Source organism: Triturus cristatus, chromosome 12, assembly GCF_964204655.1.
Source record: "Triturus cristatus chromosome 12, aTriCri1.1, whole genome shotgun sequence".
Lineage (NCBI taxonomy): Eukaryota > Metazoa > Chordata > Amphibia > Caudata > Salamandridae > Triturus > Triturus cristatus.
The window spans coordinates 712,529,538-712,546,020 of NC_140595.1; the positions used below are offsets into that span (position 1 = coordinate 712,529,538).

Consider the following 16,483-nt stretch of genomic DNA (forward strand, 5'->3'; position numbering starts at 1 on the left):
CATCATAATCCCGATGGCGGAATCGCCATCTGTAGAGGATTATGTGGGGCCTCGGACTGGCTGACGGGCTTCTTGAGCCCGTTGGAAGCCAGTCGGTCTGACCAGCCAGGTTAAACTCCGACCGCCTACATTGTCATTAGGAGGTCAGATTTAAACCATGGATGTCGGTCGGAAAGCCTCCCACCTGTGGTCGGAGGCTTTCTGACCAACGTCCTAATCGGCCTCTTAGCGATGTGCTAAGGATTTGACAAGCAATGCAATTGAAGCCCACAAGAGGTAAGACGTCATTGTAAAAGTAGCTGAAGGGAAAAACTTGAAGAGTAAAGTCCCTGCATAAAATGCGGTCAGCTGAGATCGAGAGACAAAAAGAGGAAAGATAAAAGACAGAGAATCTTACATACAGAACATAAATAGCTTTGGTGCGAGAGCACCAATGCTTGAAATTGGGAGTTAGAGAGAATTGAGTCTGAGTAAGAGGCTTATGAAATATTTGAATTCAGATTCAATTGCAACCAACGTTGAAAGCCACAGGTGCAAGAGGGACGACCTCACAGGAATCAACTTGTGTTCCAAAAGTCTTTAGACAGACAATCAGATAAATTGCGGATGGGTGAGGGACTGAAAGAAAATGTGAACAATGAGGGGTATATTCACAAGAACGTGTGATAACTACCGCAAGAGTAGCGTGACGCAACTTTCAATATCGCAGCCTATCACGGGAAAATAACCCCGTGTCAACGTGGAATTCACAACAAGGCGGTAGCATGCAATGGTTACCAGATAACGCGCCAAATCTCCTTGTGAAAATCAACGCCACACCGCATAAATGCGACACGCAAATGCAAAAAACATGCGATGAGGCCAACCACGGTACGAAAAGTAGCAAAAACCAGCCACAGGCCTGCAAATCCCACGTGTCTGGTGGATCAATGCACCATAAAAACCACAGAAAAAATACACCAAAAACAATCCAAAGTGTGTAGCAACATGGATGCACCCTGACACAGCGCAGGAGCCAACTTGAACCCCACAAACCCCCACAGACTACCTGCAAGGAACAACGGGGTCGGGGAAGGCCAAGGAGAAGAGGGAGAGGAAGACGGGGTGCAGACCACAGGAAAATAAGACCAGCGTCACGGAGGTGACAGAACACTACCAGCAACTGACCCACTAGCAGACCACCTAGATTGCAGTCGGAGTCCCGAGGAGGCCAATCCAGGAGGCCAAGAGGCACCAGCATGATGTGACTACCTAAACCAGGCACAAACCCGCTGCCAACAGGAATGTAGCAATGGCGACAGGAGGTGGCAGTCCAGCGCCACCGGAGGAGCTGAAGGAAACCCAGACCAAAGTCATCAGTGTGGAGGCGGTGCAAGGAGTAGGGAGTACGGACACAGCTCAAGAGGACCTTACACAACATCAGCAGGGAGTGCAATGAACAGGGACTGGGGGACGGGGGATTGGGCACAATGGCATACATGCACAATGAGGTGTTGCACACTGCTCACATACATTCACCCAGGTCCATGGACCCGATCTCCTTGGCACACTGCCGCACACACACATAGCACGAACAGCACACCCACATTGCCGACAAGGAGGGACAACACGCATAGCCGACACTGCAGAACAGAGGACACAACTGGCTCCGAACATACACAGAAACATGCCTACTACATCTGATGGAGCCGGAAACTGTGAAATGGAAATGTACGCGTACGACCTCACATCCGTCATGTAAACCAAATGTACACTGTCCCGCAGAAGAATCCAGCACCCCCAAACAGTCACAATGTACATTCCCATACAGTCTGCATGCAAACCTGCACAATGCGCCAAAATATATGTCAACACAAAGTCAATACGCACCTTCCCTTCATATCGCAGAGGGGCACACAACACCTTCAGCAGAGCACAGAATACAGCACATCACTGATGCTGGAGAGGACCACCACACCATCAACAGCGTTGCCCTACAACAGCACATGGATATCCCACACAACCCCCCCCCCACCAGGACCGGGACAGCCAAGCTACTCAGAGGAGAACACCGAGCCTACAACAGACCGCACAGCAGGAAGCAGCAGCAAGCACAGCTGGCTCATGACACTTCACCCACCCACACAACGCACCCCAATGCCATGTTCCTGCACGCGAAAAGGAGGTGTCCCAACAGGTGAGGATGGGGGCCGAACCCATGGAATGCTAACCTGGACACATACGTAGGTGTCTATCACCCTTCAGGGGCCACCAAACACCCCACCAAGGAGACCCACACTGCCATGGAGACACATACAGATGCACATTCACAGTACAGAACCACAGGCAGGGGTGCTCAAATAGCAGTCACACACTCATGTTGGCTCTGCATACGACGGCCCTGGCCACTCCCCTTACGAATTGAGTGGGTGACGACAAAGCTACATGTCCAAGCTCCAACCCACTGCCTGCGGTGACACGTCTGCATCCGATGTACAAAGCACAATGTAATGGCGTAGGGCCCAGGGCACTCATGCATACAACAAGACCACAGGGACACACGCAGGTATCATGTTGAACTGGATATGGGCACATGCGCCAGGCCCCTTTATTGGCAGGGCCACATGTACAGTGACGTCTGTGCTGGATGTGTTTGGGGTGAGTGTAAGCCATTCCGCATGGAATGTCTGGTGCTGGCAACCACTTGGACATTAGATACCAGTGCAACGGAAACAGAAAACACATGCATAAAAGAGTCAACTGCTGAGCAACATGGAGAGAGCAGGAGAAAGTCCAGAGGACAGCCAACATGCAAACAGAAGTGTCCGTGAGTTGCAGTGCACTGGAGATGGGATACTAGAGATGAGCGCGCCCATGTGAAGAAAAAGTCTTGGATTGTGTCCCTCCAACGAATACCTGATGCAGATGCAGTGGTGTGTGTCATACCTGCATCATCTTCCCCAATCAACGTCTCAGGGCCCTCACACTGTTTGAGGTGACATAGCTGCGCAACCTCTCCACAGCTCAAAACTCAATCAGTAACGGACAATGGCTTGTGGTTCACTGAGTCACTGGCACCTGGAGTGCTGAGCAGGATATCAGGTGGATGATGGCATCCACGACAGGTCTGAGAAACTCCGTAAGTCTGTCAGGACCACCCTGTCAACTGTGGCAGATGGCTGTTGGAGGTGGTCCTTGCGGTGGTGGCCTGTGCCTCCTGCGGTGATGCCACGTCCGGGCCGGTCAGGACTCGATTTGGTGTGTGAGCCCTAGTGGGACGCTGTTGGGCCCAGAGGCTGTGTACAGCGCAGGGCCACAGAGAAATGGCATTGATGACCCCAAGGCCAACACTTCAGGGGCCATCCAATATCTCAGAAGAAGGGGTCCCGGACCTGACAAGTACAGTGTTAGTGGCCCCGGATGCACAGCGGCCAGCACTGGCACCCAGCTATGGGACGGTGATTTGCGTTGCAGTCAGATGGGCCATGCGACCTGTGCGGGTCACCATCAATGTCCGAGGTGTATGTTGCGGAGGGTTTTAGGGGACAGTGGAAGGTGTCCTCCAGGGCATGACGCCAAAAGGTTTGATTTTATCCGGAAGCAGCAAATGGAGGAGTGGAATGCGACAGCCTCGTTGCCACCACCAATTCGGTATCAGCTACATGAGGATGAAAACTGCCCCCTAGTCCATAGACTCAGACACCACCAAATTTCGACCAGAGAGTGTCCATGATTGTTGGGGAACAGACTTAGTGGCACCGGGGCTGAGAGAGGATGCTGTCTGCGATGATGTTGGTACGCTGATATGAGCTCAGCCATTGGAAAATTAAAAGTCTGTGACCTACTGGACTGCAGTGTAGGCCGGAGGCAGCGGTCAGCAGTGGCCCACAGCCACGTGTCATTGGCTGGCAAGGCACAGAGTTAGTGACACAAGGGCAGTTGTCAGTAGTGTTTGATCACCTCCGTAACGATGATCTTGTTCCCTCCGGCCTGCAATGTGTCATCCTCTTACGCCTCTCCGTGCATGTGATGACATGTATTCTGCCTCTTAAATAACCGATGTTCAGTTTAAAATCTGTGACCCACTCGTGCGCAACGTAGGCCGAGAGCAGTAGTCCACGAGGGCCACAGCCACGTGTGGTTGTGATGCCATGCACAGACTTGTTGGCACCATATTGAAGTGAGTATAGTGACCAGCCCTATGCCTTAAATGGTGTTCACTGCCATGGTGTAATCAAGACTCAGTTCCAAATGTGTGACCTACCTGATCATAGTGTAGGCCTGAGGCAGCGGTCAGCACGGGCCATTCACCGAGTGTCGCCGGCATAGGTTGGTTGGCCCCACCGGCCTGCGTAGTTCAGGTTCAGTGGCACCACATGTTCCGACACCTCCGTGTATGTGACCCGGGTTTTGTCTGGCTGAGCTGCATCTTCCTCTTACTCCTCTCCGTGCGACCACTTGTGTGGACTCTGCCATTCGTGATTTGCACCTAGGTGCTGAATGTGGGACCTACTGGTCCGCAGGGTAGTCCTGGTCCCTCATCCACGTATCGCCAGCTGGCGTTGAACAGGGTTAGTGGCACCACGTGTCCCCAGCTGGCGTTGAACAGGGTTAGTGGCACGGCGTGTCACTTTGCTGGCATTGAACAGGGTTAGTGGCACCACGTGTCACAGGATGGCGTTGAACAGGGTTAGTGGCACCACGTGTCGACGGCTGGCATTGAACAGGGTTAGTGGCACCACATGTCACTGGCTGGCATTGAACAAGGTTAGGGGCGGGTCTGACCGGTTTGTGGTCCAGTATGCCGGGGTCCGGCAGGCGCACAGCATCGCAGGCAACTCCGCTCTAGATTACAGCGTCGGCCTCGTGGTGGGGTGAGAGGTGCCGCCCTGGCAGAGACGTTGGGCTTTCCGGAAGAGAACCACGCCCAGGGCTAGGTGCTACTTATTCACACCCCTAAGCTGGCGTGTTGTACGCTGGGCCATCCCACTCCGGTCACGCTTAGGGGGGGTGACAGGCAAGGTTTCCATGAGGTCCCCCACTGACTGTAGTGACATGGTTGCGTCCACTGTCCACTACACTCCATGCACCAGCGGTGTATGTCGCCATGGATATGGGTGTGTGCTGCATACTGAGGTCTGTCCAGCACATCTCCGCCACTCTTGGCATTGTGTACTTTCCGAATCATGGTACTACTGCATCCTTCACACATGCCTGTTTACCACCTCTCCCCACATTCGGCTGTTCTGTGGCTGAGGTGCCATGCCTGTTGATGGCTCATGTTCACGGCAGGTAATCATTGTGAGTTGTTCTGTCGTGTCTGGTGGGTGGGCATGTTGTTGTGCATATTGGTTATGATTTTGTGATGTGTGCATTGCCAGAGTTGTGGTTTGCATGGTTGTGGAGTTGAGGTGAGTGGGGTGTTCATTTGGAACTTGCCAAGGGGCTGTGCATTTCCCTTGGTGCCATCCTGGGAACGCTGTTTGCCGATGGACTGCCGGAGGATGGAGGAATCATGCACACTGGCTAAGTATTTGAAGGCGACATTGTTGGAGGTTCCACGGTGTTCTGTTGTTGCCTGCACATTGGGGTGGGACGTGTGCTTTCTGTTGCGGTGATTGTGTGCTGTGTCACCAGGGGGCACAGGTGGTACATGTGTGCTGCGGATTGCACCAACATGTGCGTGCATCCTGCTATGGCATATGCTCCTTGCTTTGTCTCCTGCATGACCTATGCATTGTGTTGGACGTATGGGGACTGGGGTACCAGGCTGATGTTGATGTCCAGGACAGGTGTGAGGGACTTAGATGTGGCTGGCAGTGAAACTCCTCCGACTATGGCAGGTGTTGGTTGGGGGGTGCCAGGGGCCAACAGGTGCAGCCAAGCCAGCAGGTTGGTGTGGGGTGAGATGTTGGTTGTCTGCTGTGTTGGTGCCGTAGGCCTTGTGGGCGATGATGGTCGGGATGCGTGGGATGGTTGTCCCTTTCAGCCTGTGGTGGACGGTGACATTGAGGTTGGGTCTGTGCAGTTGGTACGCTTCCTGTGGGTCCGCTGTCTTTGTCTGCACTACGTCTGTGGTGGTCCGGGGCGGGGGTTCCGGGTGTGGGGTGTGGTCCTGGGGTGGTGTTGGTGGGTGTTTTGGCCTTCTTGGGTGTCCTGGCCGCATGATTGTTGGCTCCATGGCATCTGTTGCCCTTCTGATGTGGCCCTGGGCTGTGCTCCCTTTTGTTGTCCAGGCTGCCGCCCGACTTTACACCTGGTCAGAGCAGGTGTAGATTTCCTGGTGCTAATGCACCTTATTGCCTGTTTTGTGTTTTTATCGCAGTTCTGTCTGGTCATTAAGAATGTTGAGGTGTGATGTTGTCACGGCTTTTGGCACGGGAATGCCCACTCTGCATCTCATTAGCGATAGTTGATGGGGGCCTCTGTGGCAATGCTTTTTGCGGCTGCTATCGCGGGTAAACTGGTGCTGTGGGCTGTTAAAACCAGCTTGTGAATGGGGCGATAACTTTATTGCGACTTTGGTTGCGATAAAGTGCTGTTGACTTGGCGATAGTTCCTTGTGAATATGCCCCTGAGTGTCTGCCATATAAAGGTCAAGCAGAAACCCAAATGAAGAAATGAACAAAGCAAGTTAAATATGGGGAAGTGAAGCGGTGAGTAAGTTGTTAAAGTGTGGGTTTTTAGAACTAATAAGATGATGAAACTCAAAATAGCAGGTGGGAGGGGAAAGCATAATAGTGAACTCACTTAGCTGAATGTGACAGACTAAAGTGAGGAATGCTCAGCTAACCACCAGTATTGTGTAGTTTGTTTGACTAAAAGATCAGTTCTCTGCCATGGGATCATTTTCTATATTCTCATTCTTAGTATGTCCTGTAATGTGTACACCGTTCATAAGCCACTTGTGCAAATCTTTGGTTTGTTCACATTAGATTGTCTCATCATTTTGATTAAATAGTTTGGCTGTCGAAAACTATGAGCCATGTTCTTCTGATCTTTTGAAAGTGCTTAAAGTTCACACACAAAAATATCAGTTTCCTGGTTGCTTTGAGTTGCGCTCATGCGAGAGTCTGAAAAGTTAATTCCAGCGAGGTCTAATTCATGAGTCAATCCAGACCACACTTCAGTAGATGCTTTAGGATTTTGTGACCTGCTAGTTTTAAATTACCATAGGGGATAATTTGTTTATTTCTCAGGTTACTCTTCTAGGGTGGGCACAGGAGCTCTGAGAAGGGAGGAGAGGTTCTACTGTGCTGTATTTAGGTAGAGTGGGCCACCGTGGGATTATTTGCAGTAGGGCACACAAGCACTGCTGCAAAAGAGGGTAGGGTTACCCATGGGAACTTTAACACTATTGGTCATGGAAGGGTCAGGATAGTGCCAGGCAGAAATTTGGCAACCCTGGGCACACTCTTCAGAACATTACTGGACCTGTGGGAGACAGAACTGCATCTGCTGTTGTGACCTGTGAGGAGAAACCGAAGGGATTGACCTGCTCCCATGTATACCCAAGACAAAGAAGTGGACTCTAGGGGTCAGTTGGCTGACCTCCTGTTAAGTTACAAGGGCACAAATGCTGCAGGAAGCCCATCTTCCGGAAGGAGTCCAACTGACCAGTTTCAACTGGACCTTGCTAGTAGCTTCTGCTGAAGTGAGTCCTGATTCCCAAATGCTGTTCTTGAGGCCCTGGAACCTTTGGCAGGTATCAGTGTCTATGCTTCCTGTCTAACCCTAAAGGCTGGGGCTTAGAAGCCTTTTCAAAAATGTTTACTGGAGAACTCACAGATGTCTGGGACCAACTTGCCAAGCTGATCTGCTGAGTGTGCTCACACGGTTATCGGCTTCTCCACCATAGCTCCGGCGAAGTTCTCCGCTCTACGTTAGAATTAGTCGAGGGCGTTTTGACTCCATCCTGCGGCTTCCTCAATGCAGCCGTCGACAAGAACTCTATTAACACCTAAGCTCTCTGTGAAATGGAAGCCCAAACTTCTCCCACTCTTGTTGACCGACACATCGGGACACTGTCTTTATGCAACCTGGTGCCATCGAGCCATGCTCCAGCTTCAGCTTGCTGCCTTTGCACTAACAAACCCTTCGATGTCCAGAACTGGTTCTAAGTAAAGAAGGTAACTCTTGACCGGGATGAACCCAGACCGGCGATCATCTGCGGTCGGACTAACTTTTGACTCTGCCACATTCTAGCATGACCAGTTATCTTTAGTTGGTGCTGTGCACTTTTTGGCACGTTGTTTTTTAATGTAAAACGTTGAAAATACATCTCTCTGGTTTTCCTCTTTGCATGTTCCTTGTTTTGGCATTATTTTGTTCATTAAAAGATTCTTTATTATTATTTTTTATAAATTGAAATGGAATTTCTATTGGGACCTAACAAAAATAGTGACATTATTACTTGTGGGGGGACTACCACCCACCCCAACTAATAATCTACTATCTCACAACTACAATTAAAGAGATGCTAGGTACTGAACTCCACAAATGCCTTTGCGGAAATGTATCAGCATCATTCTCTTATGCTTATGTATCTTGATTGTCAAACTATTTCTTCTGGAACCTCAACTGAGCAACATGCAACTTAGAGCACAACAGCATTAATGTTGCAAATTCTACACCTATTTCCATAAGATCTTCAATTTGCAGAACTGATTCTTAGACTGTGTTATTTTAATCTTGATGGAAATAATAAGGGTGCTTCAGTTTTTCTTCCTCGCCTGGCAAGCTAGAGTGTTTTTGTTTATTATCATTTTGTTTATCAGATTTGCTGTAGAGAACCTATTGAGTTTCTTTTCGATTTCTCTTTGCTGCTAGGATAACAATGAAATAGATTTTTGCTTTGTTACTACTGGATTGTTGAGTTCTCAATTGAAGACAATAGAGTAGCTCAAAGCCAATAATGGCTTCTGCTCCAACATTCCAATGTTTTTTCTGTAATTCCCTGTTTATTATTAGGGGTAGAATGCTCTTAGAGTGTTATAGCCCTTACGCTATACCCATTGTTAAAGGCCTTGTCCGTCATAGTACCACACCAGTGTCTCAGGCCTGCACTGGGGTTCAGGCTGTTAATAACTGATAAAATATAAATATAAACTCACTTAGGAGGGTCACAAAATTAGAGGCAATTTTATCCATGGTACCACTCCATATAGTATAAACTCACAACAAGTAACAGGATAATTCAAAGTTTTTTGAGATTATGAATGTGGGGACAATTATTGTCTTAAAGACGAGAACCCTCACTCACCCAGAGGTGACATGCTTCACCATTGGGTTCTATTTTGCACTCTGTGACCGCAAGGTACAGAGTGGGGGCTACAACTCTCCCATAGGAGATGAGCGAGAGGTGTTTTAATCATCCAATGGTGGTCAGAGTGAGGGGCAGAGTGAAAAAGAAAACAACTATTTAAACAAGTGTATTAACACTATCTCATGTGAGGACAAAAAACTTTCATTGGTGTCTTAACAGGATAGTAAACACTAAGAACCCTGAGTTCTGAAATTGCCAGAAAGGAAAAAAGAAGAGTGAAAAGGTGGTGTGTGAATGAGAAACAAAAGCCCAATTCACATAGTGAAAGGGCAATCCCTTTAAGGACGTAATCCCTCACTCACCCTAGGTGACATGCTTCATCATATGGGATTCTCCTCCCAGAGAAAAATCCTAGTTTCTCTGGGGGCTACAACCCCCTCTATGAGAGGGAGGAGCTCAGGGATGTTTTAATTGTGCACTAAAGGATAGACTAAATCCACATATGAAGAGCTAAGTGTGAGTGAGGGGTGCAGTGCTAGCAAAATGATAGTGCAGTGAGGATATATAAAACTAGTCACGGGACGGCAAGGAAGATTCTCTTGACACCACCGTACCGAAGCTAGATTAAAAATGTGAACACCACTAGTCAAATGTAGGCAATGGTGCTATACAATAAACAAAGGTCGACATGTTTCAGCCAAAACGCCTAATTAGGCTCGGCTTTCATCAGGACCACGTTGGGCCGAAATGAGCCTGCAGCCGGATGCAGGCTCATTTCGGCCCGGTTCCCCGACGGAGAGAGCGGTGTTCCTTCCTGAGCGGTTGCCAGGTGGAGGTTAATAGCCCACCCAGTTTTCACGGGTGATGTTTGAGATGAAAAGGTGACGTACACCCTTCAAGCAATCATTGGGTGTGCACGGTATCCTTTTTCTTGTGTAGTTCTCACACAATCCTTTTCTTTCGCAGTAGCTAACGTGGTCCTGATGAAAGCTGAGCCTAATTAGGCGTTTTGGCTGAAACATGTCGACCTTTGTTTATTGTATAGCACCATTGCCTACATTTGACTAGTGGTGTTCACATTTTTAATCTAGCTTCGGTACGGTGGTGTCAAGAGAATCTTCCTTGCCGTCCCGTGACTAGTTTTATATATCCTCACTGCACTATCATTTTGCTAGCACTGCACCCCTCACTCACACTTAGCTCTTCATATGTGGATTTAGTCTATCCTTTAGTGCACAATTAAAACATCCCTGAGCTCCTCCCTCTCATAGAGGGGGTTGTAGCCCCCAGAGAAACTAGGATTTTTCTCTGGGAGGAGAATCCCATATGATGAAGCATGTCACCTAGGGTGAGTGAGGGATTACGTCCTTAAAGGGATTGCCCTTTCACTATGTGAATTGGGCTTTTGTTTCTCATTCACACACCACCTTTTCACTCTTCTTTTTTCTTTTCTGGCAATTTCAGACCTCAGGGTTCTTAGTGTTTACAATACTTTAACTGGGGATCTAACCCTGTGTGGTCTTAAAAATGTTCCCTTTGACCCTCCGGTATAGAACCGTTCTGTAATAAGTCTTAACAGGATACACATAACAAACAGTGTGAGAATAGGGGTATAGATATTCCGTATTATAAGGTCAACATGTTTCTGCCTTTTTGACCTCAAAGGTTCGTGGCATTCTTCAGGACCATAGCACTTCACTCTGCTATTATTAGTGCAAATTAAAGAATCTAAAAGTTACCATACTTTATTGGAGGGACATTGCCAACAACCAGCTGCAGTCTGGTATGTGTCCTGTAAAAATAGAGTAAATTCTATGAATCAAAGTGCCATGTACCCACCAACATAACCCAAAACACCCGTGTGTATATCATTCCAATTTCACATAATATATATGAAAGTATATATACAAACATTCTGTGTTAGAACACAGTCTCACCAAAACTAGACACCTCATCTGCCTCCGTCTTCACAAAGGTCCTTTACACTTCAGTCTCGAGAATCTAGAGGTGTAGTATGTACACAGATAATCAGTTGTAACACATAAATATCCTATCTCCTGTAGTAATTGTTCCTTTGAGAATTATCCAAATAACTTTCGGAAGTGTTGGATTAGGTAGAAAGTAATGAAGTTTATTCCGATAATGATGACCCACAACTTGTTCTTTCAGTAACTCAGTCTTCATCTGAATGTCACACCAACATTCCAGAATCGGACGAGTCCCAGAGAACACTTACATTACTAAGATACCTTAAAGTAACAACAGCAAAATGGGCATTAGACAATACATAACAACTTACTACACACCCAACTTTTTTCACAAAATAGAAATTGACTCAAACTATGAGAAAAAAATCTTTGAGAAAGAAGACAATGAAATGTAAACCACAATGAGATAAAATAAATAAATAAATAAATAAAATGATGAATTAAGTCATGACGTAGTCAAGGAAACGGAGAGGTACTGACCTTATTCTAGAACCAGCAAAAGTGCCACAACTACCATCACCTTCTCCTTTATGAGATGTAGAACAAGGTGAGACTTGATGTGATCATGTTACATTAGAATCACCTCTATCAGATTGATATGAATGACTAGGAGATGAGTGAATAGAGGAACTAGTTTGAGTGCAAATATTGTCGCAGACACCAAACCAATCTGAACCCGAATTTTCAATTACATTGGTGTTATGTTTGTTTTCACGAATAATGTCAGCTTGTCGATTGGTTTTTTTAATAAGTGCATTTCTGTTCCACCAGCCTCTATCCTGTAAAAGAACGTACATGCGAGAAACTCTTATAACTTGAACAGAAGATGACAATTTTGAGTGACCTTTAGAAACTTTAATTGGTTTCCTGATCAAAACCCAATCACCAGGAAATAAAGGTTTCTCAGAAACATGCGTGCATTCATCAAAAGTAATTTATTCGGTTTATAACAAAAACCATAAAAGTATGGTACATAGTACATCGAAGTCAAGACCACTTAATTAAAATATGACACAACAATAGTACGAGTTATTATGGGCCATACAATAAAATCACATATAAATAACAATACAAACACATTTAAAATGAAAAATAGAACACTCGGTCAGAATTCATGAATTTCCCACTATAAACACTATAGCCAATTAATCTTTTTCCTCAGTCTCATTGCAATCGATAAAAAATGTGCTATATTAAAAATCACCCAAGTGTCGCGCAACAGCTGTAGGTACAAAAGAGCAGGTTTAACTTGTCTAAAACCTCTATCTTTAATAAGAGGAATAATGAACTTTTTACGAATGGGGCCTAGATGTTTACAAAATAAAATAAAATGCACAGTATCTTTAATAGAGAAGCCATCACAAGAACAAATCTCCGGATCCGTTCCCTTCGTCCACCCAGGACGTTCAGTAAGCAGAAGATGGAATTTGTTCAATCTAAACTTAGTCAACAAATAACGATGATTCAAATTGATGACGATTCCCAGATAAGGTTCCATACCGCTGGAGGTAATTGGTGAACCCTTACTGTTGGTTTACATAATTCCTTTTCTTCTCTTGCTAGGTATACCAACTGTTTATATGTGTCTTTCACCCATTTCACATCCCCTTTTAATAAATTATTAGGGTGATCAAACAATTCTGGACGACCCAATTCTATGGTTAATTTTTTAGTATAGTTCAACCAGGGGATAGTTTTACCATAATCAAGGGCTAAACAATCCCTAAGAATTTAATGATTCAACTCTAAATCAGGGTTTAACCATATTGAAATCCATTTTAATAGCGGGGCTAAGGCTATACGGTCTGCAAGATCATTTGAACACAAGTTGGTCGCACACTGCTCGTCACACCAGCAAGTTGCCCCAAAGGACTGTGATGAATGTAGTGGCGACGGCGGGTACGCCTATGCCACGATGTGTAAAAAGAAAACAGTATGTGCTCCCTGCTGACGAGAGGCAACTACCTCGAAACACGTGTCCAGGGATGGCTAACGCAACACATACTGTTCTTTATACATCGTGGCATAGGCGTACCCGCCGTCGCCACTACATCTACCACAGTCCTTTGGGGCAACTTGCTGGTGTGACGAGCAGTGTGCGACCAACCTTTGCTTAATTTATTACGGTCTGCAAGATATTCTACCCCGCACTTTTGGTGAACAATATATCCAGATGTTGACTGGGGGAGGGATAAGAGAGATTTCAAAAACTTATCCTCTGCGACCTGCAACGCCTTTACATATTTAAACCCCCACAGTTCAGCTCCATACATAGCTATTGAGGTACATTTGGCATCATAAGTTTTCAACACAGCCTCTAGAGGCTTCGCCACTAACTTACGGGCAAAGTCCAAAACAGCTAGAGTAGACCTAGCAAAGGCATTACGTTTAGCAACTAGTTGGGGCAACCAGGTGGACTTATCGTCAAAAATGACCCCCAGATATGGAAATCTGGAAACCCTGGATAGAACATTCCCTTCACAGTGCATAGTTTTAAAACTTTTGGGCTTGTTACCCACAATCATTACGTGAGATTTCGAAAAGTTCACACTTAAGGCCAGCGCTTTCATAAAATTGGCAAATGAGTTTAAGAGACATTTCAGCCCCACTGCTGTGCGTGCTATTAAAGTGGCATAGTCCGCATATAATAATGCCGGGATATAAAACTTGCCAGCCCTTGGGATGTCTTTGCACGCCTCCATGAGAACTGCAGCCAAATCATTGATATAAAGGGTAAAAAGCAAGGGGGCTAAAATAGACCCCTGCCGCACCCCATTAGTGATCCCAATCTTGCCCGTGCAGTTACCTAAGCGGTCATATCTAACTGTGGCTGTAAGGTCCCTGTGTAGGTCGGCAAGAAAATACACAATATTTTTATCTATGCCCAATTTGAGGAGCAATTCCCAAAGTTTGGACCTATTCACTCGGTCAAAAGCCGATGAAAGGTCCATAAAAGCTAAGTATAGCGTACCCCTTTTGGCAATAGTGTATTTTCCAATTAATAGATGGAGGTTGAGGCTTTGATCTATAGTCCCTCGTCCCTTCCTAAACCCATATTGCAGGCATGAAAGGGTGTATGTATCCTCCAGCCAAGCAGTTGTTCTGCCTAGTACCACTCTCCCCAGCACCTTCACCGCAGAGTCAATGAGAGAAATAGGGAGATAACAACTGGGATCCCTTCTGTTACCTTTCTTAAAAATGGGTATAATAACAGATTCAGACCAAGTGTCCGGAGTACCTACAATACATACCCTATTAAAAATGTTAGTTAAAACTATAGACCAGGTCTTGAGATCTGATTTAAAAAGGTCAGCTGGAACGCCATCGGGGCCCGGAGCCTTATTACTCGTCATCTTCCCGATAGCGTCTGCCACCTCAATTTCAGTGACCGTTAAAGTATAGGGTTCAGAAATAGGGGTAAACGTATTCCCCTCCTCAGAGTTTTCCCCTTCATAGACTGACTTAAAATGAGAGCACCACAACTGTTCCTGAATACCACAATCTAATTGGTCATTACAATGTGCATGGAAAAAAGGTTTGTTTACAGCAGCCCAGAATTTGGCGCTGTTCCTGAGCACATCCACGGAGGTTAACTCTTCCCAGGCATCCTCCCAGATCTTCTTTCTTCTTGTTTCCAGCACTTTGTTATAATTTTTCCTTAATGAGGCCACCATGGCCCTATTCACTGGCTTACAATTCAGGGCGGCCTTCAGCTTTTTATTAGCTGACTAACAATTATGGTCAAACCACCCCAATTCAGCAGGAACCTTAGCTTTCCCTGTACATCTAAGGTCTGCTGAGACCTGGGTACACATTTTTGAGTAAGCCTCTAAAACCACCTCATTCCCTGCTTCCAAATTCAGGCATGTGTCCAGCGCAGGTCCTACCTTCCTTATTAAGTTGATATGAAAATCTCCCGGTATGACTCTGCTCCATCTAATCCTACGGGCCTGATCTGTTGGACGAATATCAAATTTGTCCATTCTATTTTTAACTGTCATAGGCTTTATGATCAGGTCCGAAACACTAATGACCACTGGGTTATGGTCACTAAAATGTGACCAAACCGACGAATATCCATAGATCCTGTCTCCCAGTGCTAAACTAACAAAGATATAGTCAATCACTGAGTGGTTGCCATTCCCTTTAAAGGTGGGTATCTCCTCATACAGCATGGGAGGAAGCATCAGACCATTGTCCGCCAGAATGAATTCAAGGAGATCTCCCTGTGCAGAATGTTCAAAGTGGGTCTCTCCTTGCTCTGCTGGGCCTAATGGATCTAATGACAAACATTTATCAGGACAACCATGAATATTAAAGTCTCCCATAACTATAATGAAACTTTCATTTTTATTGACCTCCTTATAATCTGTCAAAAAAAGATTTAACATGGCCAGGTGATCAGTAGGGGTGACTCTATCATATGAATTATAAAAATTAATAATTAAAACATCTCCCACCCCACTCAAGGAAATTTGTACTGCTAAACAATTTCTTGATCCCGTATCTAATTGAATATGGGTATCGGGAATGGTAGCTGAGATTAGGGTGACCAAGCCAACCTTCGCCCACCCCCTATTAGATGGGACCGCCGGAATACAATAACTGGAATAACCATCCAATGTCAGGATATTCCCTGTGTCCCAGGTTTCTTGTAAACCTATAATGTCACCCAGACCAACAAATTCCCTCAATGCTGGGTCATCTATTTTGTTTTTAAGACCAGCAACGTTCCACGTTGCCAGCTTTACGATTGTACCCCTGGGCCCTTGATCGCACCCAACAATATGGGAAACATTTCTTACTAGTATAGGTGCGGTAGAAACACTAACCGAGGTGACAGGGAAAAAAGTATTGTCTTGGATCCCTAGTCACTCATTTTCTCCCAAATTAGAGAGGGTGTCAAATCTATTAAGGACCGGGACGGTAAATTCATACGCACCTCACCCTTTAAAAGGGTCACTGTACACTGGCCTGATGTTATGTGGGGGATAAAAGAACCCCAAAGGGAGTATATTTACATACTCACCTTGGAATCTAACTGACCCAGCCTGCCTCGGTATATCATCAACCAGCCTGGGGGATCTAAAGCTTATGACGACACAGTTGCCGTCTAAGCTTTTCTTGGTCTTACCCACCCACGGCACCCTTCTAATCATCATGAAATTGTTATCCAAATGTTGTCCCAAAACTGTTTTATTGGATAAGTAATGGAGGGCCTTGTTTTTTAGTGAGGTCCAATGTTCGTTTC

The 16,483-nt window shown here is 46.1% G+C and overlaps 1 protein-coding gene across 1 annotated transcript in view; it reads left to right on the forward strand.

Annotated features, from left to right (window-relative positions):
• Positions 1-16,483, forward strand: part of LOC146780373 (hydroperoxide isomerase ALOXE3-like) — a 325,955-nt gene that overhangs the window by 289,201 nt on the left and 20,271 nt on the right. The gene's annotated exons all lie outside the window — the stretch shown is intronic.